Source organism: Triturus cristatus, chromosome 7, assembly GCF_964204655.1.
Source record: "Triturus cristatus chromosome 7, aTriCri1.1, whole genome shotgun sequence".
NCBI lineage: Eukaryota > Metazoa > Chordata > Amphibia > Caudata > Salamandridae > Triturus > Triturus cristatus.
The window spans coordinates 600,216,953-600,234,196 of NC_140590.1; the positions used below are offsets into that span (position 1 = coordinate 600,216,953).

The 17,244-nt window shown below is 49.9% G+C and overlaps 1 protein-coding gene across 2 annotated transcripts in view; it reads left to right on the plus strand.

Annotated features, from left to right (window-relative positions):
* HLF (HLF transcription factor, PAR bZIP family member) overlaps positions 1-17,244 on the plus strand; it is a 311,511-nt gene that overhangs the window by 244,541 nt on the left and 49,726 nt on the right. The gene's annotated exons all lie outside the window — the stretch shown is intronic.

Consider the following 17,244-nt stretch of genomic DNA (forward strand, 5'->3'; position numbering starts at 1 on the left):
CTCGCCGCATCACCGACTCGGCGATGCAGCGAGCCTAATGTAAGTGGTCTTATTTATTTTTGTATTTAATCTTACCTCTCCTGTCTTCTGTCGACCTACCCTCCGCCCCACTTTCCTCGCCCCACCGCTCCTACCTGTGCCAGCTGCACCTGCTGTCCGCCTCCTTCACACATGTTTGCACTGAATCACAACTGCAACAGGAACACAAGACCTCTGGAGAGAGGCCAAGGATTGCTTCACACGTTTTTGAGCCACTAATAGGCACTTTGTGACACTTGCACTGCCTTCAGCCTCAAGTTGCAGAGCTCTCAATCCTGGCCTGTTGTAAATACTTGGAGGCGACTCAGTTCAAAGTAAGCACTATACAAGAGTAACATTCTACACACAAAAAATACAGAAGCACAACATTCTGGAAACAAGTTACAGCCTCATGGAACTCAAGAATAAGTAAAACATGTGATATATATAAATTGGAACTGACATCGTTTTCTTAACTTTTTTTACATTCATTGTTCACAAATTGAACAGTTTTGGCTGTAAAGTTAAGGACATGAAAATAGGGCACGATAGGGACCCATTTCAAAGTATATTTTTAATTACTGCCGGAGGGTCATGGCCCACTTAGAGCCTTGCTTTATAGTGAGTAAAACAAGACATTGAAGTCCAAGTCATGAGATACATTTGGGAAATTAACCCTCCTTTTTGTGATGTAATAGTTAAGAAATATCCCTAAAATAGCTCTCACGCTGAACTTTATCAGATGGAAGAGATGCTTGTCAAAGAAGCGCTAGCACATACTATCTTTAAAGTTTGTTTTTTATTTGGTGAAAAGAACCGTCTCGCAAGCTTCCCTCACAAAGGACTGCATTGAATGTATAGTTGCAAGCGGCCCTCACTTAAAACCATTACAATAAGGACAGCAGCAGTGTGCGTACCCACATATGCACATACGAACAAGTAATTGGAGCACCCCACACAAAACAAATTATTCAGGATAGAGTAAGTAATATGTTGAGCAATTTGGATATTTTTTTTTTTTTTAAAACTGCTTCAGCTGGTAGATACCTTCACAGACAGAGCTCTTGCGAAATTAATGCAACAGAGGTGTTAGAATATTTTTGAAAGCACTTTTCAGCAGTAAGTATAATATAAAGGAAAAGAGATTTTCCATTTCATACCACTAGAAATGTGATGATGGTCATTCACGGATATTCTTTGTTAGCAATGCAGCCAATGGAATGCCCTGCTGAGGCATAGGTAGGTCCAATTCCGAATTATTGTTACCAGGACACCATATCCCCCGTCCTGAGATCACCTTTCATAAATCAGCTTCAGATGCACTACTTATTTTTTCAGTGTAAGTTAACCAAGACTACAGATACCAGAATGCATTAGGACATAAAAGGAAAGACCAGAGTAGTACACAAAGTATTCTGCTATAATGGGTAGTAGTAGACCCCCAAACCATTCCGTCAAATTCTGTGAAACTAATTCTACTGCAAAAAATAGACCGAACCTCTTTGTGATTGTTAGAGAAGATAGAGGGATATCTGATGTTTAATGGCTACTGTCAGTAAATTAGGTCTTTATTTTGAGTTACTGCTATGAAGGTCTAAGGCGAAAACGTGGGTCTTTGATTATAAATATTCAGCTTCTGGCTATGTGGCTATGTGTCATCATGCTGTAAGGTTGAGTTGCAGTTAATTCTACAACAGATGTAGCAGGTAGAGGTAAGAGGAAAGGCACAGAGAGGAGAGTTGTGTGTCGAGTCGAGTGTCAAGGTGCGCACGTGTTTTGTCTTGAATGTTATAATGACTTTATTCCGTTTTACTAAGTTGCCTAGTGTGGCAGTAGTGGCGTAGCAAGCGTCATACAGGCCCTAACGCAAGCATGGGAAATGGGTCCCATGCCCCTCAGTTAGGTGTTAAAAGACAGTCATAATTGGGATGCCGTGGGCCCTTACCACTTCTTGGGTCTGGTGCCACTGCACCTGCTGCACCGTTGGTAGCTACGGACCTGCATGAGAGCCTCACACAGGAAACTGAAGCTGGTTATGAGTCTCAACAAGCCGGCAGCTGCATAAGGGTCAGAAGATTAGCATTCGGAGGAAACAAGCTGCATACTGACTGAGCTTCTGGGTGTGACTACTACTCGCCACACACATTTAGGAGCATTTTGATTCCTGCCATCTCCACACGCGTATCTCTATCAGCTTTTGAGGTCTCCGTTTGAGTTGATGCAGTGCCCGCTGATCACCTGCAGCGGCGCATGAAGGCTGCCTGTGGACGCGCAGAGGTCTAGAGCTGAGCTCCTTGGCCACCCCCCGCACACGCGGCCACTGACGCCGAAGGAGGGGGAAGGAAGTGGCAGTTTCTCGATTTAGTTTGGCCCGTTGTTTCTGTTATTATGGAATAAAAGTCACCGCTCCCCGTGATCTGGGCCGCCAGCGCTAGTCTGTCTCTATGCAGCAGGCAGTAGAAGGTCCATAGCAGCGTGATGAGAGCCAATCACTGCAGAGAATACAGCAAGCCCTCCAATGTGTGTGCATAAGAGCCTCACCTCTGTGGACCCCAGGCTCTCTGACTGCCCGGGCACACAGCACCTCTGCCGGACGGGAGTTTGCGCCAGCTGTATTTAGTCTATGAAATCAAACATTAAGTTGGTTGGACAGCGCACATCCTTAAATTCAAGTAAGTAAAAGTGCGCTCATGTGTGATAATAATGAAAAGGGAGGTTTGTGAAATAAACTGTTTGGCTAGGGCCACTACAACTTGGACAAGCAGGGAAGACGGTATTGATTCCAAGTGATCTGGTTTCTCATTTAGAAATGCAGCCAGCAGACAGGTGTCTGTGTCCCTCTCTCGCATGCGCATCAACGATGACTGCTATGTCTTTCATTCTTGGCTCACATGGAGAAACCGACACAGAGATTGGAGACCTGGCTGAGGGCCCCCCGCCCAACTACCAGCTTAAGAATGAATGTATTTGGGGGGTGTCACACACGAAACACTCCCCCGTTGCTACGCCCCTGGTTCTACCAGTGAACAGAGCCTCAGCCCTCTCCCTCGGGCCCTTAAGTTCACCGACACTAACCCTCTGCTACAAGACCGGCGTCACATGAACAACTTGACAACGGTTTCTAGCAAATTCTTTCTCTGGTTGGCTCCAGTCCTAGTGCACCAACCCCAAAGCCATTCCAGCTCTCGTGTCCATGCACGCGCCGTACACATGTGCAGCAGAATGCTGTTTATGGGCAGGGCACATGTCCAGTAGAGTCAGTTTGTTGGAAGCAGCTGGTTCGCCATTAGGGAAGATGACATATTAGCACATGCGCCAAAGGTCGCCACAGTGATGGACTAGATAGACTGGCCTAGCACAGCTCACTCCCACAGCTGTCATTACCCCTGAATGGAGGAACATCACATAACCTGGTCACTGCTGTAGAGAAGCAGGGAGCAAACCAAAGAGGCTTGGCTATTTGTTAACTGCAAGGGCCACTCCCAGCGCACCTTATGTTCCGCTGTGTAGACATGGTGCCCAGCTCAGGAGTAGGCAATCCACAGAGCATTATTATGTGTGTCACGCACTGGTGGCATGCTTTTGATGTGTTTTTCAGTGGCTACTAGCACTGAAGCAGTTGCAGCATGCACTGCCATAGCACAATACTAGGAACGATAGGCAGTCACACAGCTGGTTTCTTCTGAGTTAATGGGTAGTAACAATACATCTCCACTTTCTTCTGTTGTAACAATTGTTTTTTTTTTTGGCAATTGGAGTATTTGCTTCTGCTGTCCTGGTGCCACCTTACTATTGGATCCAGGCTGAGCAGAAAGTATATCGCTTCAGCTCTGACCCTCAGAGTTCCTAGGGAGAGCACTTCAAAGCTTACAAAGGGAGGTGGTATGGGTATGAAATCCACAAAAATCAATTTCCATGTAGTGCTTTAAAAAAAAAAAAAAAAGTAACTTAGGTTCACATACAACCTTATACAACTTAATACTAAATATCAAAATTTAAATACAGTGTAAACCACACCTTTCTAGTCGCTTCTGAACTAGAGAACTGATTAAGAAGGTATCTCAGTGTTAAATAACGGAAAGCCAAAGTCCTATGGTGTTTGCCACAGAGCCCACGACTTAAAACCTATTCATTTTGTATTTAAAATAGAACTCAAAATTTTAAACCCATTTTTTTTCAGATTACATTTTTATTAGAATTGCAGATGTAATACGGGAAAAAATCGGAATCCCCTAGAAACAACAGGTTAGCAGAGTCCCATGTACTTATAAAACATGGTTACTTTGGCTCAGGATAATCAAGGAGGGTGAAATCTAGGCACGTAGATGGGTCATATATGGTCCCCTTCTAGAAATCTAGGAGGGGACGCCCATGAGACAGGCGGTGCTGTCCAGAGTATGGTTCAGGCATGTCGTCTGAAGCCGGGCTTGAGGTCCATCGAGACCACAGGGCCCTTTGGGGAGCTCCCAGAGGAGACGGGGGATCTAAATATTACTGCAGCGAGAGACAAGAGTTCCCAGTAGTTTTACAGTTATTCATGGCAGTGCAAATCTTGGTTCCAGCCCTTTATCTGAGGGACTAGTCGTCATCCCCATAGCATTCCCACCTGCCTTTTGGCTAAAAGGAGGAGGAGGTAAGTCGAATGTCGAATCCCGTGTGGAACCTCTTAACATATCCAAGCAGCGTCTTCACCGGGGTACTGGAGATTTGAGCACCAGTGATAGTCTGTTTTGTCACGCACAGATGTCGAGAAGGCTGCCACCCTCGGCCCTCCCATGCCACGTTTCGGAAACCCTTACCGAGCAAGCTACATCTCTCACAATGCGTGTCAGCTGTTAAACCCATTTTGCAAAGCAAAATAGGGGGTGCTACAGTCTGTGTAAATGTTTCAGGTGTAATAAGCACAGTCAGTTATGTCAGAGTGCACTTATAAGGGTACAGCAGTTTGACCACCGCTCAGTTCAGTTTTTAAGTTGTGTTGCCACAGTGCTCTCGATTGTGGTTTGCACACTGGGGCTTTCTCTTGCATAGTGGTATACAGTCGGATGATGAGTCTCTTAGGGGACGGCGAGCCCAATAGCATGTGGGTATGAAGTACTGGGGGGTGTCAAGTAACTAGTTATAGGTTGCTTTACAAGTGGCCCCATCATGAAGACATCTAACAGCGTACTTCCAGGAGCCTCCTTAATGGATGGTGTGGTGACAAAGGTTCCATCTGGGGAGAACTGCCGCAGGGTGGTGAGCTGTAGTCTACCGAGTTGGGTGCAGACAATCCAATCTGCTATCAAGGGCAGGACTGGGTTTTGTAAGGTGGGTATCATACTAGTAAACAGACAATCTTGATTCGCTCGCTGCTTAAAGCAATGCCATGCCCACACTGCGCATCTCATAATATCTTTTTCAGTATGGGGCCGCGTCATGGAAAGAGGTATTGGCATACTTAGTGGCCAGGATGTCGCGCTCTAACGTTCAATGATGCGATGAAGTTCAAACGGTGTTGGAGGGTGCCAATAATGGGCAAACTGAGCCTTGGCACAGTAATAGTATACTTCTAGGTCAGGAGCGCAGAACCCGCCCTGCTGGAGTGTGAGTCAGTACTTCCCATGCAATCCTAGGATGCCTGTCCGCCCATATCAGAGTGGTTAACCTAGATCTCACTTGGTTGTAAAAGTGTTGAGTTAGAGGAATTGGAATTTTCATTAAGAGATTTAGGAATTTTTGGAGAACCATCATCTTGGCTGTGACAATTTGCCCAGAGAGAAGGAGAGGATAAAATCCCCTTTTATAGCCCAAACTGGTTCATTGACACAAACCTAGACAGATTTGAACATCATATACCCTGTGCCAAGTCACTTTGGTTTCCCTGGGACACCAACTTCATGCTCAAGAAAACCAAGAGCATGGTATCCAGTCTCTCTACCAATGAAGTGAACCCATTCCTCCAGAAAGCGACTTCAGAACTGCTGTTCAAGCCCTTGTACTCTTGTATCTAGGTGTCGGCAGTGCCCTGATTAAGGGCACGCAAACTCCACTCCGGCTTTCCCTTATAGACATCCTATGAATCACACAGATATAAAAAGGGACCTGCAGAAATATAAAAACATCACTTCCTCCCAGATGGAACTCTAACTTCCCTTGCCAGCCTGCATCATCTTTAAAAGCAGCTCCATCATATACAAAGGCATTGTGACCCCTGCCTAACTGACTGATAAGCTCACCATCTCTGGAGCTGCTTGGCACACCCACAGCCAGGTCACAAACAGACTGTAGAAGAATAAGTGACGGAAAGAAAAAAGAAAGCAATAGGCTTTCTTCATCTTTGCACACAAAATATGGAACAACATCTGCATATCCATTAGCACTCCCCCAAACCTGGGGCAATTTAAGAAGGAGCTGAAGACACACCTCTAATGGATACAGTAAAAGTGCACACTCACTCTTCAGAGCCTAATACCCCTGCAATTACAAGCTAATTTCATTTTTGTCTTTTACTGTGTACAGTGCTCTGCAGCTTTTCATCTGGGTTTGCACCATACAAATACCAAATACATCCATGCTTACTTGTGACAAAAAGTTCATAATGTACAATCTCTTTTTTTTTGCAAGTTTCAGTTAATTCACAATGTAAAGACCCTTACTATTGTATTTGTCAGAGTACATAATGAATAACCCCGTCCTACTGTTTTTGTCAAAGGATTACACAAGCCTTTTCCCACTGTTTTGATGCAGAGTCTGCATTAGCAGTTAATCTCTTATGAACAGTGGAATTACTTGATATTCTGACAGAAAATTTAGAATGGAATATTTTGGGGTCAAAATATTGAAGCCTAGATATCAAGAACCAAATATTGTTAGGGGATGTATGTATAGCTAAGCATAGGTTTAATATACTTAACTTCAAATAGATGTACCTTGACTCTATATCTATGCGGATTTGGAGCTAAGAATATTAACTCTACACTAAATTATATGCACTCACCTTCACAATATTTTGGTTGTCAATAATTGCTCATGATATTTTAGCACCACAATATTTTGTATTTGATATTCTGACGTGCAACAAATTACTTCTTTGGTGAGGTAACACAACTGCTGCCTATTAAAATGGCTGTAAAACAACCCCCTTCCTATTGTATTTGTCACAGGATTAGATCATGCAGAGCCCCTTACGAGTATTTGACACATGGAGGTAAATTCACTAGAAACTCATGTAACTGAGTGCGTCACTCGAAGTTGCTGTGTAGCATTGCTTGAGAGTGAGAGAGCTGGAAAGTGCCATATCTACTAAGATATGGCATTGTCCTACATCCTCCCTTGTGCTGGTGCACAATTAGGCTGCCCAGCATCCCCACACCCCTTTGCACTTTAGTGAAAGGGTGTGTGTGTGATGCCTAGCATAGGTTTTGCACTGAAAGAGTACCCTTCAAGTAGAATAAACTATGGTTGGCAAACTTAAAAAGTTTTCAGTCTTCAGAAATGTGCTGTACAGTGCAGCAAACATGAAAAGTTGGAAAAGTTTGGAGAAATTAAAGCATCTCCAGAATAACACCACTCTCAAAAAGGAGTTATTTTTTAGTGCAGAACTCTGCCTACTATTGTTAGTAGACAGAGCTTTGCGTTAAAACCCATGGGTGGTTGCATGGGAACACCCATGTACCACCGATAGAATGCCCTCCTGATGCATATTAATGCAAAGCACTACTTTGAGTTTGTTGGACCTGTCCCTCTCTGCAGGGTTACCCTCAAATGGTTTGCCTTTTTACCTCTACTTTTTGCTGAATTTGTTTTTGTTGCACTTAGGATTCTGTACACTTTACCAATGCTAACCAGTGCTAAAGTGCATGTGCTCAGTCTTAAGGGACACTTTAGAGGGTTGAACTTTAGCTGACACTCTTACAGCATCCTAAATTCCATTCCATGACTAGTCATTATAATGTATCCTTCAGATTCTAGATCTTGCAATGGTGTCCTATAAAGAATCGTCCAGATTCTTGGATATACATACTTTGACAATACTTCCCCTTAATCTAGTTATTTTTGTCTGTTTTATGTTTAAAACTTTTTATTGAGACAAAACAAACCATGGGGGAGGGGGATAGGAGGCAGGATACATGGAACACAGTCAAAGAAGAGGGGATGTATCTCCAGAGGGTTGGCAATAGGTGGCGCGGTGGCTCAGAGGGAAGAACACAGTGACTGAACGCTAGAATTTCAAGCTGTGGAATCCCACGCGCGTATCCGAGACCTCAAAGCTGAGCAAGAGCATCCCCCCCCATCAACACCTCAACAGAACACCATCCCCCCCCCCCATCCCCCATCCTCCCAGTAACAAAACAACAACCCTCCCCCCTCCCCCCCGTCCTATGGTCCCGCATCAAAGCAGCCCAAGCCAGGAAGCCCCGCACTCCCCCCCCCTCCCCGGGGGTCCCCATCTCACATGTAAGCTAGTCCGCCGGGGTCACCGGCGGCCTCAGCCTGAGAAGCCTAAGGTACCTCGGGCAGGTGAGCTCCCGGAATTCAGTGGACAGCAGCGCTAGAAAGGGTTGCCATAGCTCTTCAAATTGGTCTATCTCCCCCGCAACCGTAAGCGACAGCTTCTCCATCCCCAGCACGTGCCAGAGCCTATGCAACCAACCGGTGATGGAGGGGACGGTGGATGTGCGCCAGTGGACTAGAATGTTCTGAACCGCAGACCCCAGCGCTATTGCAATCTGCCTACCCCTGCGGGACTTCAGTGGGTACATTAGGGCATTGGGGAGGCCCAGCAGGACATACGCCGGGAGACGCGGCAGCTCTATCCCAAAGTGCTCATCCACCTCGTCCAAGACTTCTTTCCAGTAGGCGGTCAGCACTGGGCAATCCCATAGAATGTGTGTAAGGGTACCTTCCTGCCCGCAGCTCCGCCAGCACCCCTTGTCAGTGTGTTTATGCATTTCATACAGTCTCTCCGGGGTGTAGTACCAGTATGTGGACACCTTAGTGAATGTCTCCGTAAGGCCCGTGTGGTATGCAGAGTGCCGAGCCCGATACGCAATTTGGTCCCATTCCTTATGGCTGAGTGTCCTACCCAATTCCCTGTGCCAGCGCTCCCTCCCCGGGTTGTAGTAGTGAAACGGCGGGGGTTGTAGGTGTTTATACAGATCAGTGATCAGTTTAGCGTCGGAGGTCCGAGTAGCCAACCACCGCTCGTACGGTGTAATTGGACGGGCAGCGGTGGCACGCACCTGAGGCTGGAGGGCCCAATGCCGAACTTGCATGTAGCGCAATCTGTCCAGCTCCGTCAGGCCGAACTCCTGGCGGAGTTGCTGAAAAGGAACCACGCCCTCCGGACCATAGATCTGGAAGAGTGCCCTGCAGCCCGCCCGTACCCAGTGGGAGAAAACCCCCGGCTCCATCCCCGGGGAGAAGTCCGGGTTGCCCGCAATGGGCGAGAGCGGCGAGGGGAAGGTGGTGAGGCCCCGGGTTTCGCAGACCGCGTCCCACACACGCAGGGGGACCCGCGTAACAAAGGAGGCGTAAAGATTAGGGGGGCGGTGCGTGCGGCGCAAGAATGGGACCTCTTGTAAGGTGCGGCCCGCCACTGCCTGGTCTTGAAAAAGCCAATGTTTGTCGGACTCCCACCTGCTCCACTCCACCAGGTAGCGAAGCTGTGCCGCCTGAAAGTACTTACGGAGGTCCGGAATGCCGAGGCCCCCCGCCTCCGGAGCGAGCGTGGAGAGGACTCTCTTCATGCGTGGCCTGCGGCCCTGCCAGACAAAGCGAGAGATGTCAGCCTGCATTTGTCGGATCCAGCCCACCGGGGGCTGGAGCGGAAGGGCTCGGAAAAGATATAGTATCTGGGGCAGCACCGTCATTTTGACCGCCGCGATTCTCCCCAGCCAGGACAGCAGGCCTTTGTTCCATCGGCCAAGCTCGTCCTTGATCTTCCTGCTGAGGGAGGCATAATTGGCCGTAACCATCTCCGATAATGTAGGCGCCAGCAAAATCCCCAGATACGGCACCGTGGACGAGGACCACTGCATGGGGAAGAGCCGTTGAAGATCCCTCCTGGTGTCCGCAGCCAGGGACACGTCTAATGCCATCGACTTGCTCATATTCATTTTGAAGCCGGCCACCCCCGCAAAGGCGTCCAACTCTCGGAGGCAAGCAGGTAGCGACCTCCTAGGGTCATCCAAAGTCAGCAGGACATCATCCGCGTAGAGACTGACGGTGTGGACGTACCGGCCCATCCGGACCCCGACAGCATCCGGATTATTACGGATCCTCTGAGCAAACGGCTCCATGTAGAGGGCAAACAGGAGCGGCGAGAGAGGGCAGCCCTGCCGCGTGCCGCGCTCGATGGCGAAGCCACCAGAGCTACACCCGTTTACCCGCACCGACGCTGAAGGATGCTTATAGCAATTAAATACCATGGTGCGGAACTTATCGCCGATTCCCAGTTTTGTGAGGACCCGCTCAAGATACGGCCAGTGAACTCTGTCGAAGGCCTTCTCCGCATCAACGGACAACAACATCCGCTCCCCCGAGATCCTTGAGGCCTTCTCCAGAACATGCACCACTCTCTTGGTGTTGTCAACCGTCTGTCTACCGGGCACAAAACCAGCCTGGTCCGCCTCCACCAAATCGGGGAGGTGTGGACCCAGCCTGGATGCGAGAATCCCCGTGTACAACTTGAGGTCGACATTTAGGAGCGAGATGGGCCGGTACGAGCCGCAGAGGGCCCGATCCTTCCCAGGCTTCGGGATTACCGCGACCGTCGCCCTCAGGAGATCCGGAGGGATGGCTCCCGGTTCGGAGAAGGAGTTAAACAGCCGCGTAAGGACAGGGGCCACGGTCGTGCAAAAAGTCTTGTAGAATAGCGACGTGTACCCGTCCGGGCCCGGGGCCTTGCCATGTTTCAGCCGCGCGATAGCCGAAATCACCTCCTCCACATGGATGTCCCGCTCCAGGTGGTCAGCCTGAGCCGGGTCCAGTACCGGGAGGGTCACCGACTCCAGATAGCTATCGGCATCCCGTGGCGAGGAGGGCTCCTCAGCATATAGCGCCTCGTAGAAGCCGCGGAAAGTCTCCGCTACCTCCGCGTCCCCGGAGACAACCCCCCCGTCCGCACCCACCAGTTCTTTCACCACGCTGCGCTGTTGCGCGACCCGGAGCCGGTGTGCTAGGAGCTTGCCACATCTGTCCCCCCCAGTGTAGTAGGCATGTTTCAAGCGTAAGGCGGCGTACTCCGCCCTATCAAGATCCAGAGCCGAAAGGAGCTTCCTCGCTGCCTGCAACTGCCTCCATACCCTCGGCGCTCCCGTACGGCGGTGGACCTGCTCAAGCTCCCGGACTTGAGCTGTCAACTCATCCCTCTTCAGTTGCCGCTCCTTATTCTCGGCTGCAGAGATAGAGATGAATTCCCCCCGTAAGACGGCCTTCAGTGCCGCCCACTGTGTCGCCTGCGAAGTGTCAGTGTTGCTGTTGTGAGTGAGGTAGTCCCGTATGACCTCCCCGACGCGTTGTACCACCGATTTTTTGTGTAGAAGTGTGTCCCGGAGGCGCCACGCCCCCCGAGAGGGGGAGGCCGCCGGCCACCGGAAAACGCCGGTGACTGGAGAGTGGTCAGACAGGGACAGGACCCCGATGTCCGCCGCCGTGGCAGCGGCACGCATCGGTCCACTCACCAGAAGGTAGTCCAGCCGTGAGTAGGTGCGGTGTGCGTGCGAGAAGAAAGAGTAGTCCCTATCCGTGGGGTGCAGGGAGCGCCAGAGATCATGCAAGTCCATTTCCGCAATCCGGGCCTTCCCATCCTGGGACAGCTCCCCCGTCTGCGGAAAGCGCTGGGCCGATCTGTCCATCCCAGAGTCAAAGACAATGTTGAGGTCTCCGCCCAAGATAATGTGTCGGTCTGGGGAAGCTGTGACATCCACCAGCGCGGAATCTAGGAAGCGCTCCTGATGCTCGTTTGGGCTATAAACGGAGCCAACTGTAAATGCTATGCCTCCCAGGCGCATGCGATACGCAAGGAGCCTCCCCTTCTGTTCAGCACACTTATGCAACACCTCCCCCCGAAAGGAGCTCGCTAGGAGAATGGCCACCCCCGCTGTCTTGTTCGCTGCCGAGGAAAAGAACTGGGTGGGGAACTTAGCTGAGCGCATCCTATGGCAGTCTCGGGGCAATAAGTGTGTCTCCTGCAAAAGGCAAATGTCCGCCTGTGTCCCCTCCAGCAACGACAGGATCGCTCTGCGCTTCACCGGGTTATTCAGACCCTGAACATTAAGGGTCACTACCTTTAGGCCCGGCATTCCTCACAGGGATCGGGAGCGCCATGCAATGGGTAGGGAATCAGCGGGCGGGGCGCGCGGGGCCGCAGCGCGGGACAAGCCAAAACAAAACGGGCATAGACAACATCGGACGGGACCTTCCCAACCCCAAAACAACCCCCTCCCCCACCCAAAACCCAACCTCGGCAACTAGCCATCCCCAAACTCAAACACCCCATAGTCTCAGTCAAGCCCCAAAGGGCAAGTCCGTAGAAAAGAGCAAAGTGGACGTCCGGCCACTCACCTCCCCCCGCTCCCCCCAACCCCCCCGCCCCGTGCCAAGCATGTTAAGAAGCTAAAGACATCTCCCCCCGGAGTGCGTGTTAGGCCGTCAAGGCCACGCTAGAGGAGCCGGTTGAGTCCCCGGCCGCCGCCCTCAGGGCGTCAGCCCTGTCCGCCCTAATGGTAGGGGAGTCCGGGCGCCCTGCACTGGTCGCTGAGCGCCGCCTCGTTGACCTCCGCCGATTCCGTCCCTCCGAGGACCTCCACGACGGCGTAGCTCCCTCCTCCTCCGCTGCCGTGAGCCCCAGGACACCACAAATGTCTTGCAAGGAGCGTAGCTGGTGTAATACTCCGTTCCACCGAAAAATCAGGCGGAAGGGGTGACCCCAAGAGTACGGCGTCTCATGCTCGCGCAAAAAGTCAGTGGCAATCCTAAAGGACCTGCGTTTCTGCAGAGTGATGGCGGAGAGGTCCTGGTAAAGCGCCACTGGCCGATCCCGAAAGGTCAGGGGCTGTTTCCTGCGGGCTTCAGCCATGATGCGCTCCTTTAGTGGAAAGTCGGGCAGGAAGGCCAGAATGTCCGGCGGGGGTGCCGATGGCTGGCGCTGACGGCCAACCCTATGCGCCCTGTCGATGCTGATGGGAAAGTCCGTGGCCTCCCCCAGGATCTCTCGGAACAGGGCCCGCAGGTAGCCCCCCAGATCGGACCCCTCATCCGCAGTCGGCACGCCCCGCACTCGGATGTTGTTCCTCCGAGATCTGTTCTCAAGGTCCTCAGAGTGGGCCTGGAGCTCCACACACTGTTCCCGGAGGCGAAGAACGTCCTGCTGGAGATGGACTATCTCCTCCGCTCGCTGTTGGCCCTCCGTCTCCGCCGCTTCCACACGCTCACCTAGGCCCTCCACCTCTCTGCGCACTTCTCGGACCTCGCTGGCCACCTCCCGCTTCAGTGTCTGGAAGTCCTCCCTGAGGGAGCTAAACAGTTCCTCCATAAAGGCCCTCGTGACGGGTGGCTCCCCTCCAGTCACATCTGCCGGAGCCCGGGAGGGCCCCGGTGAGGGCTGTGCCCTGTCCCGCAAGTGCTGGGCCCTGCCAAGCATGTCCGGTAGAGTACGGTCCCCTTTCTTCGGGCCTCCTTTTCCAGACATCGCCAGCTCCGCAGTCGGGCACTGGTCCAAGTGCCCCAGGGAAGCTCAGCCGCCGGCTAGCACTCGGCCCGGGTATCCCCCACAAGTGAGGTCGCTGCGTCACAGATGACAAAATGGCGGCCTAGTCCGGTCACCGGCAGCCGCAAGAGCTAGCGTGAGACAACCAAGGAGGCCGCAGCGAAGGGGTCCCAACAGCTCATCCCTCCGGTAGGCAGTCCAGCAATAGCGGGAGGTCGCCCGCCGCCAGCAGCCAGGACTTCAGCGGAAACCGCCACCACTGCTCCTTCGGGGACAAAATGGCGGCCGGTCGGAGCGAGCCAAAACGACTAGGCCCGGCGACACCTCCGGGGCCCCGAGGCACCCCGCAGTAAAATAGGTTCCACCCCCGGCCCCCGATTGTCACGCACAGGGGGCCAGATGGTCCGACCCCATCAGAGAGTCCGCCGTACCTCGGCTAGGGGTCAGGGCTTCCGCAGTGCAAGGTGTCGCCATCACCAGCCCGAGTGCCGGGGCACCCGTCCTAAGCCGTCCACACCGTTGGGCCCCTTCCTGCCAGGCTCCTTCAGTCACCGTCAAGCGGCGGGCCAGATCCCCTCCAAACCGCAACTTTCAGCACCAGGCCCAACCGAGGCGCCCGGACAGCTCTTCAATACGCTCCGCCCCTCGGGCTCGCCGCCGTCGTCCCTTGATCTCGGGCGAACTTTTGGGGGGGTTCCCCCGGGGCGATCCGGACAAAAACAGCACCGGTGTATGCCCCTGATGTTCCGCCACGCTCCTCTCCCGCGCTGAGCCTCAGCGGGGGGAGAGAAGCATAAGAAAAGGGCTTTAGCTTGGCCGGGCCGGAGGAGCTACGGGAGGAAGCGTCCGCTCACCCCGCCATCTTGGCCACGCCCCCCATTTTTGTCTGTTTTGCAGGTTTTTAATCTCATTGTATTTAATTGTGGTCTCTAACCATTTTCTATTCTAGTCAACATTCCAAATTAGCGTTCATTTTGTAGGTGTGTGGTTATTTGCTTTTTGTTAAAATAAATATATAGTTTTATTATTAAACACAGTATGGCTATATTAGTACCTTTGTTGTTCTGACAAAATGAGTTTCTCAAGGGCCTCAGTCTACATATTTAAAGCTTGCCTGCACAGTGAATCACTAAAGTATACCAAAAACAGATGTAGCATATTGTGCAACAAAACAAGTAATCACCAATGGCTGAGATTAACTCAAGCATTCTATCAATCACTTTTTGTATACTTTAGCTTGTGGCTCTAAGTGGGTTCCATGCACACTGTGTCATTGAAACAAAGCTATTCCTGGCTAATGAGCCCAATCTAGGGTTATAGCAGTTCTAGGTTGCTAGTGTTACTGTTCAGAGAGGACCTGGCCTGGCAGTTCAGGCTAAACTGTTTCCATTGGACCAGGCTCAGGACTGATTTGCATATGGTTGGGTCCAAATTGAGGTGGCATGGTGTGTAAAATAACAATGTACTGGGATGAAGACTGACTATATGGCTTTGGTTAATTCAAGTATTCTATCCATTACTTTTTCTATACTTTAGTGTATCGCCTTAAGTTTAACAGTATGCCCAGACATGGGTCTTGTGCACGCTGTGTCACTCGAACCAAGTTATAACTGCTCGAAGAACCCAAAGTAGGGTGAAACCGGTCGTGGGTTGCTTACGTTCTGATTCATGGAGTACCTGGCTTGGCAGTTTGGGCTGGACTGTTATGATTAGAGCAGGACAATACTGATTGGCAAATTGCTGAGTCCAAAATGAAGTAGCATGGTCTGCAAAATAACAAAACACGTGGATGTGGCCCAAGTAATTACCAGTGTCCGAGATTAATTCAAACATTCTATCTTTTTGTATACATACAGAGCAAAGTTCAGGCTACCAGAGCACTTGTGGCTATCCAGGGAATAATTTTGTGATATAATTCTGGTTTCAGGGATTTTGTTCTAGGGCCCCTTTGTTTATTCATTAATTTCTGTTTAACTGAAAGGTTGCCATACACTGCAGTGTCATGTATATGTGAACACTGCATCTGCACTCTCAATATCCTTTCAGGCATCATCATCTCAGTCAACAGCACAGTTATGAATTATTTTTGGTTTATTTCCTTATTGTGATGGATGGGTGTCCAGAGGTTGAATTCTGGGACAGGAGCCTAGCTAGATTTTCAGGAAGACCACTAACTATGTTATGAATCATATTTAGATACAGTAAGCTTGATTAGAAAATCAGAGGTCCAGAAGTCATTAATGTACTCCAATAGGTATCCTACTGTATGTGGAATAGATAGCCAACATTCATGGGCCTGATTAAGAATCCCAGTGAATTCTCCTGGAAGTTTGAGCAAGTAATAGAGAAGTACATCAATGCACAGCTCCTCTGAGAAACTGTTGTATGATAGAATACAGAGAACAACAATATTGGTATAGCAAAATACTGTATCAAAAATATCATTTACAAAAATAGCAAGTGCACATACATTGGTGCTGTTTACGATGTTGTGGGACCGACACCGACATACCGTTGGTGTCGGTCCCACCGACCTCTATAACCGCGGTCAGACCACTGAATTACGATACGGTCCCAGGGACCGACCAACAGCTTGCGTCGGTCGGATCACAGTCCCCACAATGGAGGCGATGCCTTCTCAGGCACCACCATGGGGATTACGATCCACCTTTCCACCAGCCATTTCAGATTGGTTCTTCTGACATGAAAAGGCTGGTGGAAAGGCTTTTTGGGAACCCTGGGAGGGCCCGTGGCCCTCCGCTATTGGCCCTGGGGGGGCACTTGGGGTTCCCCCTAAACATCCCAGCATCGTTTTCCAAACACTGTCTGGTGCCTGTCACAGGGTGCAGGGATGTTTACAAACATGCCTTTTGGCATTGGTGCTTGCGCTACGGCCCTTTTCAGGCCCGCAGCACAAGCCTCAATGCAAAGAGGCATGTTTCCGACCACATCCACAGCAGTCGGATCGTAGTTTGGCAGGCAGGACTGCCGACTACGTGTCGGCCGGACCCGTTCGGCAGCGATGGTAGTCAGACAAGCAATCAGTCCCTTTGTACGTAATCTACTATATTATTGTGTCAAAAATATATCCAAATTCTAGAATATATAGTTTATAAGTAAATGATTGCAGATATTAAATGACAAAAAAAAATTAAAAATAGTATTAAAAAGTACTGCATATTTAATATATTCCTTAACAAATATAAAACCAGTATTAAACAACTAAACAAATTGCATTAATGACATTAACAATAACTTAACAGTTAAAATTGACAAATGTATATTTACAAAAATATATATCATCACACTTAATAAAACAAAACTTAATATTGAAATAAAAATTACAGTTTTATACAAATAATACAAACATTAAAAAACAAATAAAAATATTTAAAAAATATCATCAACCCCCCAAAAAAACCTTGCAAAAGTGTTGGACTTAAAAGGATTCAAATTGACTATTCTAATTCAAATTTAGGCAAAAGTAGGGAAAGTTTGACTTTGAAGGGGTTAGATTTACTATTCCCACTCCA